Source organism: Pipistrellus kuhlii, unplaced genomic scaffold (genome assembly GCF_014108245.1).
Source record: "Pipistrellus kuhlii isolate mPipKuh1 unplaced genomic scaffold, mPipKuh1.p scaffold_m20_p_5, whole genome shotgun sequence".
Taxonomy (NCBI): Eukaryota; Metazoa; Chordata; class Mammalia; order Chiroptera; family Vespertilionidae; genus Pipistrellus; species Pipistrellus kuhlii.
In genome coordinates, this window is record NW_023425551.1 from 51,106,906 (window position 1) to 51,121,175 (window position 14,270).

Sequence of the window (14,270 nt, forward strand, 5' to 3'; positions counted from 1 at the left end):
CTTTTCTTTTTCTCAAATCAGAGCTGAGTCAAAGAAATACTCCTATTGTTTATAATATAATAATAAAGCATTTTCATAAGTCAGCAACCCAAATGGAGTCTATATTTGGGAAAGTGTCTGTCTTAGGATGTTTCATTCCTTATCAAGAATGAGAACGGGATGTCTATATTCACAAGGCCTTTCTGAAATGTGCTTTAGAACAAGCAGGGAATTATTATTAAAAGAAAAGAAATGACATAAAGAAAACACATTTCAAAGAGACTTGAAGACTCATTAGATACAAAGAAATGAAGGAGAGAGAATGACTAGAGATGGATGATTCTCAGTGTGCAAACGTGAGCCCCTGGGAGAACGGCAGAGAGGCAGACACAGGGCTGCCGGGGCTCTGTGCTGAACACCTAGCAGCTGCTTAATGTGGACTCCTTCATCGCAAGATATTTAAGTTTGCTTAAACGGCATTAAATTCTCGCTCGAGTTATTATATGGAGAAAGTCAAAGACATAATTGGCAATTCCACAAAGGAATTCTTAATGTAAGAAGTACAATAAAATGAGCCTGACTGTCAGGTGGAAGGGAAATTTGGGCGTGTCGCCAGAATTACATTCCTGGGGATGAGGAAGAAAGGAAAGCGACACCTCGCATGTATCTTTAAGAAGGCAGTGGTGTTGTGTGGCTCATCTGGATGAAAATTAGGTTTCACTACATGTAAGCTTCACTTTAGGGACAGAATTAAAAAACAAAACCATTTTTTTTATATATATTTTATTGATTTTTCACAGAGAGGAAGAGAGAGGGATAGAGAGTTAGAAACATCGATGAGAGAGAGTCATCGACCAGCTGCCTCTTGCACACCCCCTACTGGGGATGTGCCCGCAACCAAGGTACATGCCCTTGACCGGAATCAAACCTGGGACCTTTCAGTCCGCACGCGGACGCTCTATCCACTGAGCCAAACTGGTGCCGGCAACAAAACCATTTTGATAAATTTTTTAAAAATATATTTTACTGATTTTACACAGAGAGGAATTGAGAGGGACAGAGAGTTAGAAACGTCGATGAGAGAGAAACATCGATCAACTGCCTCTTGCACACCCCCCACTGGGGATGTGCCCACAACCAAGGTACATGCCCTTGATCTGAATTGAACCCAGGACCGTTCAGTCTGCAGGCCGACGCTCTATCCACTGAGCCAAACCGGTTCTGGCCATTTTTAAAATTTTGAAAGCCTTTCTCTTAGGAGTGTTATAATCTAGTTTTGAGATTAAGCTGAATCTCAGAAGAAAACTTAAAGCAGCATACTGAAATGATAAAAATTGGCAGCAAGGGCAGGAAGCTTCAGTCACGAGAAGCCAGTTCCTCTCATCAGTGCAGCTTCAGGAATTATCACTGACACATCTATTTTTCTATATTACCTCAACATCTGGCTTACAGGAAACATAATTTGTCTGTCTTGCCAGTAGACGCAGCCCATCAGTAATTTAAAACTAGTGAAGGAGAAATTTTGAAATATCACAAGAGTTTTCCATTTTCAGTAATGCCTCTCATAACATCTAAAACAAATTTCCATTTATGTTTTATTGTATGAAAGATAAGGGATTTTCATGGGATATGGTTACCCTGCTATAAAAGTATATTTTTATAAAATATAGCCTATGGTTGAATTCATGTGTCAAAGATCTCTGTGTCTCTACTGACTTGGATTACATTTTTGGAATTTGTTACATTTCTCTGAGCTCAAGCCCTAACCTTGAAGCAATTGTGTGTGCTTCCTTCTTGGAAATATTTGAAGACCAGAAGTTTTCATGCCTAATATTACATTAAACTCTATCCAAAGCCGTGTCTTGCTTCCTTGAAAATAACAGCGGATTACTTTATGTAATTTCTTCCCCTACCTTTTTTTTTAATTACTTTATTGATTAAGGTATCATATATTTGTCATCACCCAACCCATTCCCATCCCAAACCCCTTCCACGCATGTCCCCACCCCCTTGTTGTCCATGATCACTGGTTAGGTTCATATGCATGCACACAAGTCCTTTGGTCGATCTCTCTCCCTTATCCCCACCCTCCGCTACCTTCCCTCTGAGGTCCGACAGTCTGATCGAGGCTGTTCTTGTTCATCGGTCTATGTTTTTGTTTCTGGAATCATTGGTGCGGTCTTAGATTCATTTAGAGAAATAGTTTTCAGTTTGTCTAACAATTTTCCTTTTATGCATCCTGCCTGGTGTCATGACTGGGTAGTGCTTCTTCTTCTTTTTCTTTCAAAAATCTCCAGTGTGGATGATAAGATATAAGGTAACCACATTGTTTGCTGATTTGTTTATTCCCTTTTCAGGAGCTGAAGGTTAGAGCCACTAAAATTGGGCTTTCTTAGGGCTGAGAGTTGATAGTTCTCAGCCAAAGCAACCAATGGGATGAGAAATGAAAACAGTAGAGCAAAAATTGTACAGAAACGCTAAAATATAAAAAGCCAAACACACACAAAACCCTCTAACTAAAATCAGAGTCAACAGTCCAGAATTTGGTCTCATAGATGAAAACAAATGCAAAACAGATGGAGTTTTCCATGGTTTTTAGCAAAAACCATGATTGAGGCCTTTTTTTAAGTAGCCTTGACAATATGTGATTCAGGGTTTCAATTTTACTTAAAAGGCAGAGAATCCTTGTTTGTCTTAAGCACAACATCTCCCTGGGATCTCCAAATCTTCTTTAAAAGGGAATAGACATGATCTTCTTGTAAAACTTTCTTAATGGTTCTCCTTTTCCAAAGTCTTCAGTATGTTTGTTTGAGTTATAGTTTAGTTCTTCACCTTTGTTATATTGTGTAGTTATTCTTGGGCGAAGAAAACAGTTGTCTGGACTAGGAATAAAAATATTCTATCTTATAGAACTTTCATGTTGATATTAATTGTAGGTCGATGGAGATGGTCACTTGTCTAAGTCTAGTGACCTGTTCCTGCCTTCAGCCCACACATGTCATATTTCTAGTCCCACTCCTTTAGCTCATCTCCTCCCGTCTTGGGACTTGTACACAGGGAAGGATGTGAAGCACTGTTCCAGAATGCCAGCCCTGCCCCAGATATGCTCCTTGGCTTTCATAATTAACTATTCCCCAAAGCTTTAGTTTCCTTTCTTCTTCCAACACCTCCCCCCCTTTAAAAAAAAAATAATGCTCCATCTTTTACACGAGAATATAGGTAAAAACCTATTGGAAGGTTATTATAAAGTGGAAAAAACTCTTCAAAGGTCATCTGTAATGTGTTAGACATTTAAGCAGAGGAATACACACCATTCTAAACTGTCTCCAGGAGAGAAGAGCCTCTCTCTTCCAGTGATTCATGCCATTAGTGCAGGATTCCTATCCGCCTCCTGCTGAATCTTTTGCAGGATTACAATCTAGAATGCATTGACAGATTCTCAAAACAGTGTCCCTTTTGTCAACTATATACAGAGAACTGTGTTTCAGACAAATCCTTCAGGAAGAACTTGATAAAAAGAAGTGGCAAGTTTAGTGTTCAGTCATACCCACTTGCTGAATACAACTGTGGGAGTAATATTCACTGGTCATTAGTTTGGGTTGCTCAAGGGCTGCTCACCATTGAAATAACAAATCGTTGAAATTAATCCTTCCACCCCCTGCCTCCAGATCTCAGAGTCCTTTTTAATAAAATCTGGATAGGGAATGTCTTGTTATGAATACTCATTACCATATTAATTTGTCAAATATTCATTTTATATAGAGAGATTAGAGAGATTTTTATATTAATGGTATAATGTGGTTAGCTATAATTGAAATTAAATATAATTTTCTCAGCCTTTAGTAAAATCAGATGATTAAGTTATTGACTAACTCAGCAATTAAAATATTATTATAAAATAGTATTAATTAAACTCTAAGAAAATAATTAGTCCTAAATTTATGCGTAAAAAAGAAAGATCTTAGTATTTATGAAGTGAAAATAGTACTTACTAAAACATAGTAATTAGAACATATCAGAAATTGCTATCTTTCTATTGTGTTGAATGATAATTTACCTTCAATTTAATTTGATAATTATTAAATGTGAATCACATCCTCTTTCTTTTAACTTCTTTGCTTTGGTTCCAGGACACATATTTTTGTTTGTCCCCAACCTCTCTGGCTACTTCTTTTCATCCTCTTGATCTTAATTTTACAGTGCTTTTCACGTCAGTGATATGCTGATAATGCAATATGTTTATCTCTAATCTTGATCTTTTCCCTGAATATCAGTCAGCCTCATCTAATGCCTATTTGTCAAGTTTATGTGAACATTTTAAAATGTCTCCTCAAACTTAATTTGAAAAATAATACCTCTAATTTCCTCCCTTCCCGCCTTTAACACACCCAGCTCTTCCTGTAGTCTTCCAATGTCACCAAAAGGCAATTTATGTCCACCAACTTCAGGTTTATCTCTCAAGAAAAGACCTGAGTTTTAAAACTATGCCATTCTTTATAACCGTAGATTTCAGAACTTTCCTTTGAAAGAAGAATATGTGACTGAAAATGAATTATGCTGATATTATAAATATGAGTACTTATCCCTTATTTTGCTTCAAATGGAAATCATCACAAAGCAGCTGGATTAATTAAATACCAGCTTGTAAATTGAAGGCTTCAATAGTTCAAGTATAGATTGAATTTAGGGTGACTCAGACAGACTATATGTATGGAATAACTGTTCATCAGGCATCTCTGGAAAATATTGTAAGGTCTCATTCAGGAACTCATTGTAGTTTTCAAGCAACTAAGCTAAAATTTTTTTTTTTTTTTGTATTAACAACATTATTTGAAGGAATTAAGGACATGTTCCCATTTTAGTTTCAGTTTGTACAAAGTTCACTTTGTTTAATTAGAAGTTTTCCCTTTCTTTTAAAATATTTTGTGTAAGTACTACAAAACTAAAATTAGTTGGATGAATCTCTCCAGGATAATAAGTCCATAGGCTATAGACTGCCTTAAGGGTTTTGTTAGATTATTTGTTTAATTGAAACATTTGAATAGGTAATGCACATGGTAAAAATGTAAAAGTGTATAAAAAGATATTGAATATAAAGTCCCCTTCTTGATCAGGTTATCCTATATCCTTGTGTCAAAGTAAAAGTTGCATTAGACAAAGTTGAACACACAAATAAAAATTTCCCTTAAGGCTATTGCAACAGGAAAAGATGCCAAACTCAGTTTGAGTTCAACCCCATAAAAAAAAAAATTAAAAATTAAAAATTAAAAATTAAAAAAATTAGAGAAAGAAAGAAAAAGAAAGAAAGAAAGAAAGAAAGAAAGAAAGAAAGAAAGAAAGAAAGAAAGAAAGAAAAAGAAAAAGGCAGGTGAGTTTTTAAAATCTGGGCTGGGGAATTCATCTTAGGCCACTGGTATTTGGTAGTTGGCATTACCCAAGGGATACTTAAACTTTCTCCTATCTTCATCCACAGGAGCTTGGTTTATAAATTGGAGCAGCCACCTCCCTAAGTGTTAGGCTCCTTACCTTCCCACAGAGACTGGGAGGTGGGGACAGTCTTCCTTGATGGTTACATTTCAAAGAACAGGTCCTTTAGAAAGATGGTTCTGGTTATTTAACTGGCAATGGGCTTTTTAAAAAGATTTATATCTTGAAGGGACAGAGAAAGAATTTACAAGTACAAGCTTTCTAACACGCAGGAAGAAGGATGTCGGGAGTCTGGGGTAAGCAAGTAACCTGTCTACAGTGTAGCCAGGCTGCAGGGATGATAAGGCCATCTTCGTCACCATACACCTTCCCTGGAGACAGCTGCTGTCAGTCTCAGATGTCTTTCCCAGAGATGATCTGTGCCTAATGAGTGTAGATGTGTTACACATTTTGAATATACAAATATTCTGTAACTTGTTTTTTTCATGTTGCAATATATACTAAAGATTAATATTATAGAAAATTGCATACAGTTAATTATAAATAGTATTTGATTTTATAGATGTACCAAACTATTTAAATAATTCTCAATTAAGAGAAATTTAGGCTGTTTTAGGCTTTTGCTTTGACCAACCATACTGCACTTTGGAACATGCTTTGTTTTGCAGTCAAGAGGGTATTTCTACAGGATAAATGGCTATAAATGGCATTCCTGGCTTGAAAAGATACATTTCAAGTTTTGTTAGCTGTTAGCAAATTGTTTTCCCTATGTTGCACAAATTTTGGCTTATCTCAACCTTTGCCAACATAGCATGTTAAGAAACTTTTTGATTTTTGCTCATGTTACAAGTGAGGAGTAGTCACTTTTTAATTTTTAAAAAAATATATATTTTATTGATTTTTTGCAGAGAGGAAGAGAGAGGGATAGAGAGTTAGAAACATTGATGAGAGAGAATCATCTATCAGCTTCCTCTTGCACATCTCCTATTGGGAATGTGCCCACAGCCAAGATACATGCCCTTGACTGGAATTGAACCTGGGACCTTTCAGTCTGCAGGCTGACGCTCTATCCACTGAGCCAAACTGGTTTCGGCCACTTTTTAACATTTAATATGCATTTTAGATTATGAACACCCACACTCTGAGTGCACAGACATTCAAATTATGCAATGAATGTTGTCAGTTGCCAGGTAGAAATAGTTTGCTGTGATTAAGTATCCATCACTGGAGAAACCAAGATGGCGCCATAGGGTAGACACCCGAATGCAGCCTACCACAACAAATTTGAATTTAGAACTGGAAAACAGGGGAGGCATTGCCCTGAAGCACTGGACGACTAGCTGAGAGGAGGCTCTGCCATCTGGAAAGAAGAGAGAAGGCACACTGAACCTCAGGAACTGTGAAGGTAAGGAGAACTGTGCGCGCGAAAAGGTGCTGGCTTACTCCCGGTGCGCAGAGAGAAAGGGCCGGACTGAGTTTGCTACTGGCTTACTCCTGGTACTTGGAGAGGGCTGACAGCTAACGCTCGGCTGGCTCTCTTGTTCTAGAGGAAAACAGAATCACCCTATTGCTCTAATAGACGGCCCCAGACAGGGAGAGGCCAGACTGTCAGGCAACGGGCAGAGATCTCTCAGAAGTGTGTGAAGCCAGAGGCCATTACTGCGGGACTTGGGGAGGAGACGGAAGGGAAAACAAAGCTTGTCTGCACCAACCTGAGACTCTGCCCCATCCAAGCTGAGCACAGAAGCTCTCCCAGAGGCTGGCTTTCTCTAAGGAGGGACTGGCCTGAATCCAAAGCTTGTCTGCACCTTCACCAAAGAGTTGTGCACGCCTGCAACCAATCTTCCGAAACTCATCGCGAACAGGACTTTTCTAAGGCAAGACTGACAGGGAACCAAAGATTGTCTGTGCCACCCCGAGACCCCGCCCTATCCAAGCGGAGTACAGAAGCCCTCCCAGCTGAAGCACTGCTGATCCTCACAGCCAATCGGCTTAGAGATCAACGCTTCCCAGTGATACCAACAATAACCAAGGCTTAACAACAAGACTGCACACACAACCCACAAAGGGCTACGCCAAGACTGTCCACTGCAGGTAACTGGGAAGGCTGTGCTACTGGGCTCTACCAGAACATCTAGCACACAAAACTATTCCATCAAATCAGGGAAACAACTAAAATGTAGACAGGAGGAAGGACACAAAAGAAGGAGATGGAGGAAAAGAAAAGATTGAATATTGAGTTAAAACTACAGTTATAAGGTTATTCAACAATATCCTAAAAAAGGCCAATAAAATAAATGAGACCTATGAGGATATGAAAAGGGAGCAACTAGAAATAATAAGGGATCAACTAGAAATGAAGAAAACATTGTCTGAAATAAAAAATATTACACAGAGTCCTAAAAACAGACTGGAAGATCGCAAGAATCAAGACAAAGATTTAGAACACAAAGAGCTGGAGGACACTCCTATACAGAAGCAAGAAGATAAGAGAATCCATAAAGTTGAAGATAGTGTAAGAAACCTCTGGGACAATTTCAAGCGAACCAACATCAGAATTATGGGAATCCCAGAAGAAGAGAAAGAGAGCAAGATACCGAAAGAATACTGGAAGAAATAGTGACAGAAAACTTCCCCCATCTAGGGAAAGAAATAGACTTACAAGTCCAGGAAGCCTGCAGAACCCCAAACAAAAGGAATCCAAGGAGGACCACACCAAGACACATCATAATTAAAATTCCAAGAGCAGAAGACAAAGAGAGAATATTAAAAGTAGCAAGAGAAAAGCAGGTAGTTACCTATAAAGGAGCACCCATACGATTGTCAGCTCATTTCTCAACAGAAACCATGCAGGCCAGACGGGAATGACAAGAAATATTCAAGGTGATGAATAGCAAGAACCTACAGCCAAAAATACTCTACCCAGCAAAGATATCACTCAGAATTGAAGGCCAGATAAAGAGCTTCACAAATAAAAAAAAGCTAAAAGAGTTCATCACTGCCAAACCAGAATTATATGAATTGCTGAAGGGGGTTATTTAGGAAGAGGAAGAAGATATAGATAAAAATTATGATCAACAAATACGTAACTATCAACAAGTGAAACTAAAAGCCAAGGGAATTAAAAAATCTGATGAGTCTACGGCCATACCAACCTGAACGCGCCCAATCTCGTCTAAAATATCTGATGAACAATATTAACTGGTGAATATAATAGAATTAGAGGTATGGAAGGGGAGTGGACTGACGATTCTCGGGGAAAAGGGGAGCAGGATGCGGGAAGAGACTGAACAAAAACTGTGCACCTATGAATGAGGACAATGGGGGATGGGGAAGGGACAGAGGATGGGGTGGGAACCTGGTGGAAGGGAGCAATTGGGGGGAGGGGAGGGAGAGAAACACATTTGTAATAATATGAACAATAAAGATTTATTTAAAAAATTAAAAAATAAAATAAATAAATAAATAAAATTTCCTGTTAAGTTCCCCTTTCATAATGTTTATGTCCTTGTAGGGAAAAAAGTAAAACATGTTTAATCTTATGACATTGCTTTTAACAAGCAAATATTAAACGTGTTAAGGCTTGGAAAAAAAAAAAAGTATCCATCACTGATAAGATGTCCAAATCATGCTAGGAAAAATGTCAAAAATTATAAAGTGGTTAAAGGACATTTTCCTTTTACAAAACCTTCAAGAGACAGATGGTAAAGGACAGCCTTGGATAAAGGAAATTTGCATGCTTTTTTTTGTTGTTTTGTTTTCCACTATCATGTTTCAGATTCAATCTATTTTTCCTTAATGTCTTTTCTGATTCTTGCCTATAGTTATGATCTTAGAAAAGGGAAATTTTGGAAAAAAAAAAAAGTATTGGAAAGTCCACTCCTTATTTCCCTTGAATCACCTTTAAGGAATAAAAGAAGGTAGGTAAGGAGCAGTACTATTTGTTATGCAAGGTCCCGTTGAGTTTCTCTCCTTATATAAATGTTATTTCATTTAGTCTCCAAGACAACTTTCCAGTGTGGTGCTATTTGCATATTACTTTGTGCAACCTGGTGTTAGGGGAGTGAAGCAGTGGGGCAAGGTTACTTCCAGCTAGGAAACAAAGCTGGAACTGGATCCTTTCCCGTGTCGTTGCAAAGCCATGCTTCTGCCACATGGCCCATTTTCTCTGCCTCTGCCAGGTCGTGTAGAAGTGTGGGTCAGTTCATTATAGCTGGCTTCCGATTCTAACTCGGAAAGGCCTTTCTGTATTTCCTGGTTTTTACTACAGTGATATATGCATAGACATTCTGGAAATTCAAAGACTAGTACATATGAAAAAGTGAATAATATTAGTTTTATGGATTGTTTTGAATAGGCCAATAAATTAGAATATGGTTACATGGGACTCACTGACAGAGAAATGACTGTGTTGATGTTTAAGTTGCAATTGCTTTTTGCTTATCTTCCCAAGAGGAATTTCAGCATGTGTATTTGTGATTCTGTGTTAACGAAATAGCCTGTTTGTTAATTTTACTAATTTTTTTCCCCATAAGATATTTTAACATTACATGGAGAAGAATGCCCCAGCTTGAATTCTGTTGGACATGATTTCTTTAAAATGTTAATAAAGATTGTATGAAAAAACAGATGATAGTTGTATGAAAAAAAATGTATAATATGTAAATTTTGGAAATGGGGTAGTAAAAAAAGAAAGTAGGTAGATTGATTTTAACAAAAACTGCAAATTTCAGTGGGGGCGGGGGTGAGATTTTGGAACGGTGAGTTTCCCAGTCACATTTAAAAGAAGTACTGAAAAACTCAGAATTAGTGTGAGAACTCTCCTATTTCCCAAAAGTCAGAATATAACTATCTATGGGCATAGAAGGAAACTCTATTATTATCTTGTCTATATATCATTTCTAGGACTACCTCAAGAGAGAAAGAAGGACTTGTATTTTAGGAGAATGGGGAAAGAAGAAATATAAGGAATTTAACTTCTTTTTTCCTTGGAATCAGCAATACAACCAATCAGGATTTAAGAAAAAGTTTTAAAAGTAACTCAAATTTACACACATCCAGTCTAGGATGAAGCCAGAATTGTAAATTAGCTTTCTTTATTTTAGGCTAAAGTATTTAATAGAAGTTTTTATGTTAAATATTTAATGTTAACGCTATTGCTGAGTTATGAAGTAAAATTAGTAGAATGGGATATATTTATCATTGAATCACCAGTTTTTAAATGTGAGGTATATGTTACACAGGCTTACATAAACTTTACAGTGATGAGGAATATAGACAGATGTAATTAATTCAGCAGGATTATTAGTATTGTTTATGGTATCCATTTGTAATATGCTGAAATAGGAGGCATATTGAAGGTATAACAGAATTTGGTCAAGGATGTATTGAGATAAATAAGCAAAAGCAAGTTTCAGTAAAATTATTCTTCATTTCACATTTTAATATGACTGTACAGAAAAAAATAGAATACCAATAAATTCATATTAGAAATAGATATTTCTAGAAGTATTAGTCAAAATTTTGTTTATTGTATTTTAAAAGCATGAATGGAGAAGCAAGTAAAACGAAAGCAAAAGTAATCCCTCAGTAAAATAAGAAATCCATTTGAGATGTAAAAGTCACTTTCCGAATTTATCAAGTCCATGCTTATCTTTTAAAATATAAATTAACTTAAATCGAAGCATGTTGTCTTATTATGCTAATTTCTTGATCATTAATGTGTGCACAGGTGAGTCAATACTAATTTGTTATTTTGCACATTAATGTTGCAATAGAACTATTAGATATTTATATTCAAACATATAATAGGTATTTTTCCTCTGGAAAAAATGTTTTATTATATTTTTTTGTTTACTAAATGACATTCCCTGAAACATGCTTATTTCAGTCACTGGGCAGTTATACTTTGTGAATGCAGTTGTTTGCCAATAGGATTAATTATTTGTTGATTATTGGTTCAAAAATTTTAATGCTTTTTTTTTTTGGTGTCTGTCCATCAGTTTAAAATTACTTGATAGTTACTCTCAGACATAAGTGCTCACTGTAAGAGATAAGAAAGAACATTCTGTTGCATAAAAACTTAACAAAAAGCTAAACTGAACTATAGATACAATGAATTTTGGTATATTTTCATTTCCTTATTCTTTTTTAAAAAATATATTTTTTTGATTTTGTTCAGAGAGGAAGGGAGAGAGATAGAGAGTTAGAAACATCGATGAGAGAGAATCATCGATCAGCTGCCTCTTGCACACCCCCTACTGGGGATGTGCCCGCAACCAAGGTACATGCCCTAGACCGGAATTGAACCCGGGACCCTTCAGTCCCCAAGCTGACGCTCTATCCATTGAGCCACCAAACCATCCCGGCTCAATTCCTTATTCTTTAACAGTAAAAATAATATGTCACATTTAAATATTAAATGTTTTTAATATTATACTATATTTAAAATTTTTATTAACTTCATTTTGGACTAGTAATTTATCAGTACTGGCATCTTATTGTATTAAGAAAAAAATAAAGTGACCCTAGAGCACAGTATTGGGTATCACACATGGAAATTCTTAAACAAACACAATTTTTTCTCAAGCTGCTTTATATATTTATTTATTTTGCCATTTTATTTTTAAAAATTTTTTTTGTTTAAAGTTTTAAATAGATTTCACACACACACACCCAATAACCTCTTCCAGCTTGCTTCCATCCCCTCTGCTCCCCACCCAGACCTTCACCACCCCATTGTCTGAGTCCTTGGTTATGCATATATGTGTACAAGTTCCTTGGTTGATCTCTTCCTACCCTTGCCTTCCCTCTAAGTTTCATACTCAAGCCAATTCATTTCAAAGAGAAGATAAGTAGGTCTTTTTTTTTTTTTTTTTTTTTTTTTAAGGAAGTAGCTAATAAAAATCTCTACCTATAGTACACAGCAGGCCATGAGGTCTGACTGCAGTAGTGGATGTGGTGGCAGGCATGGACTCTCCTTTCTCGCCACCTTCCAAGTGAAGCATAGAGCCCTGGGAGAAATGGGCTCCTATGGAGTGAAGCATGTGAAGACTCCACGCATGCAGAGAATTCTGACTTCTCCAAACGATTTTTCTCTCTGAAATGTCATATTGTTTTCAGGAAAACTCAAAGATTGTGAGATGGTTAGGGCAGCTTCTTTCACACCTATTTTACATATTTCTCATCCATCTCTAATAATCTTACCCCATGGTTACAGGCATCACCTAGTCTCAGGATGGCATTCCTTAGCACACTGACTATAGGAATGTGTTCCTTTCCAGGCCCTGCCTCTGATCTCTTTTCTCTGCCAGCTGCTATCAGAACACTGAGTATGGCATTTCTCTCTCTCTCTCTCTCTCTCTCTCTCTCTCTCTCTCTCTCTCTCTTAAATATATTTTATTGATTTTTATTTTTTTTACAGAGAGGAAGGGAGAGGGATAGTTAGAAACATCAATGAGAGGGAATCATCGATCAGCTGCCTCCTGCACATCCCCAGTAGGGGATGTGCGTGCAACCAAGGTACATGCCCTTGACCTGAATCGAACTTGGGACCCTTCGGTCTGCAGGCAGATCCTCTGTCCACTGAGCCAAACCGGTTAGGGCATTTCTTTTCTTCAAAACATTTGCTAATCTCACTGCCATCTGTATTTTTTTAGAGTTCTTTAGCTGTTTGATATGTATTTGACTTGCTAAGTGGTTTAAAATGATCAAATCTACTCAGTTATCTGTGCAAATGACGCCAAGAAAAGAAGCATAGACCAATAGCTGGGTATTTACTAATATATCATTTGCTAATATATCAACAGCATGGATGGACTTGGAGAGCATTATGCTAAGCGAGATAAGCCAGTCAGAGAAAGAAAATTACCATATGATCTCCTTCATTTGTGGAATATAATGAACAGCATAAACTGAGGAACAAAAATAGATCTAGAGACAGAGAAGCATCAAACAGATCATCCAACCTTAGAAGAAAGGCAGGGGAGAGGGTTGGGATAAGAGATCAAAGGACTCATATGCATGCATATAAACATAACCCATGGACACAGACATTAGAGCGGGGTGAGGGCATGTGATTGGAGTGGGAATCGCTGGGGAGCTGTCAATGGGGGAGAAAGGAGACATATATAATACTTTAAATACTAAGGAAATTAAATTAAAAACATAAAATATAATGCAATATTTTTTTTAAAAAGCCCAAATCATTACAAGAACATTTTATATTTAATGAAAGACTTGTCAGTACACTTTCATGTAGGGAAACTTAGCAATAAAATGATCAATAATGAAAAGATTGTAACCTTCAAGAATGTTGACCGATAGGTTTTGACCTACTAATGAAATTGGCATAACATTTTAATGAATTAAAGTGAGAATAATGAGATCTAGAATTGAACTAAATAGAACAGATTAAATGGGAGGTAGAGTTAGAGTTCTGGTAAAAGATATTGGATGACAAAGTAATTACAAATAATTATGTAGCAAATTATATTTTTTATCTCTGCAGGTGGGAAAACTCTATTTGCTGATTAACTTTAAACTTTATTAAATAAACTTTCAGTAAAATTAATCACCCTGTTTAAAAAAAACAGTTTTCAAAAATATGTAGGTCAATATGATATGATGTACTAGAAGAATGAGGCTGAATTTATTAAGTATGCTAATTCTACTTTCAAAGTTTCAACCTCCACCAAGTTATTTTGGTACTGACATAATTTTGTAATTTGAATACATAAGGATGATGATCTGTCATTACTGTAGCCCAGAATTTTACATTTCTAAGGCTTGAGGACTCCATCTCTCTCTATCTCTCTCTCTCTCTTTCTTTCTCTCTCTCTCTCATCTTGTACATTAAGAAAATT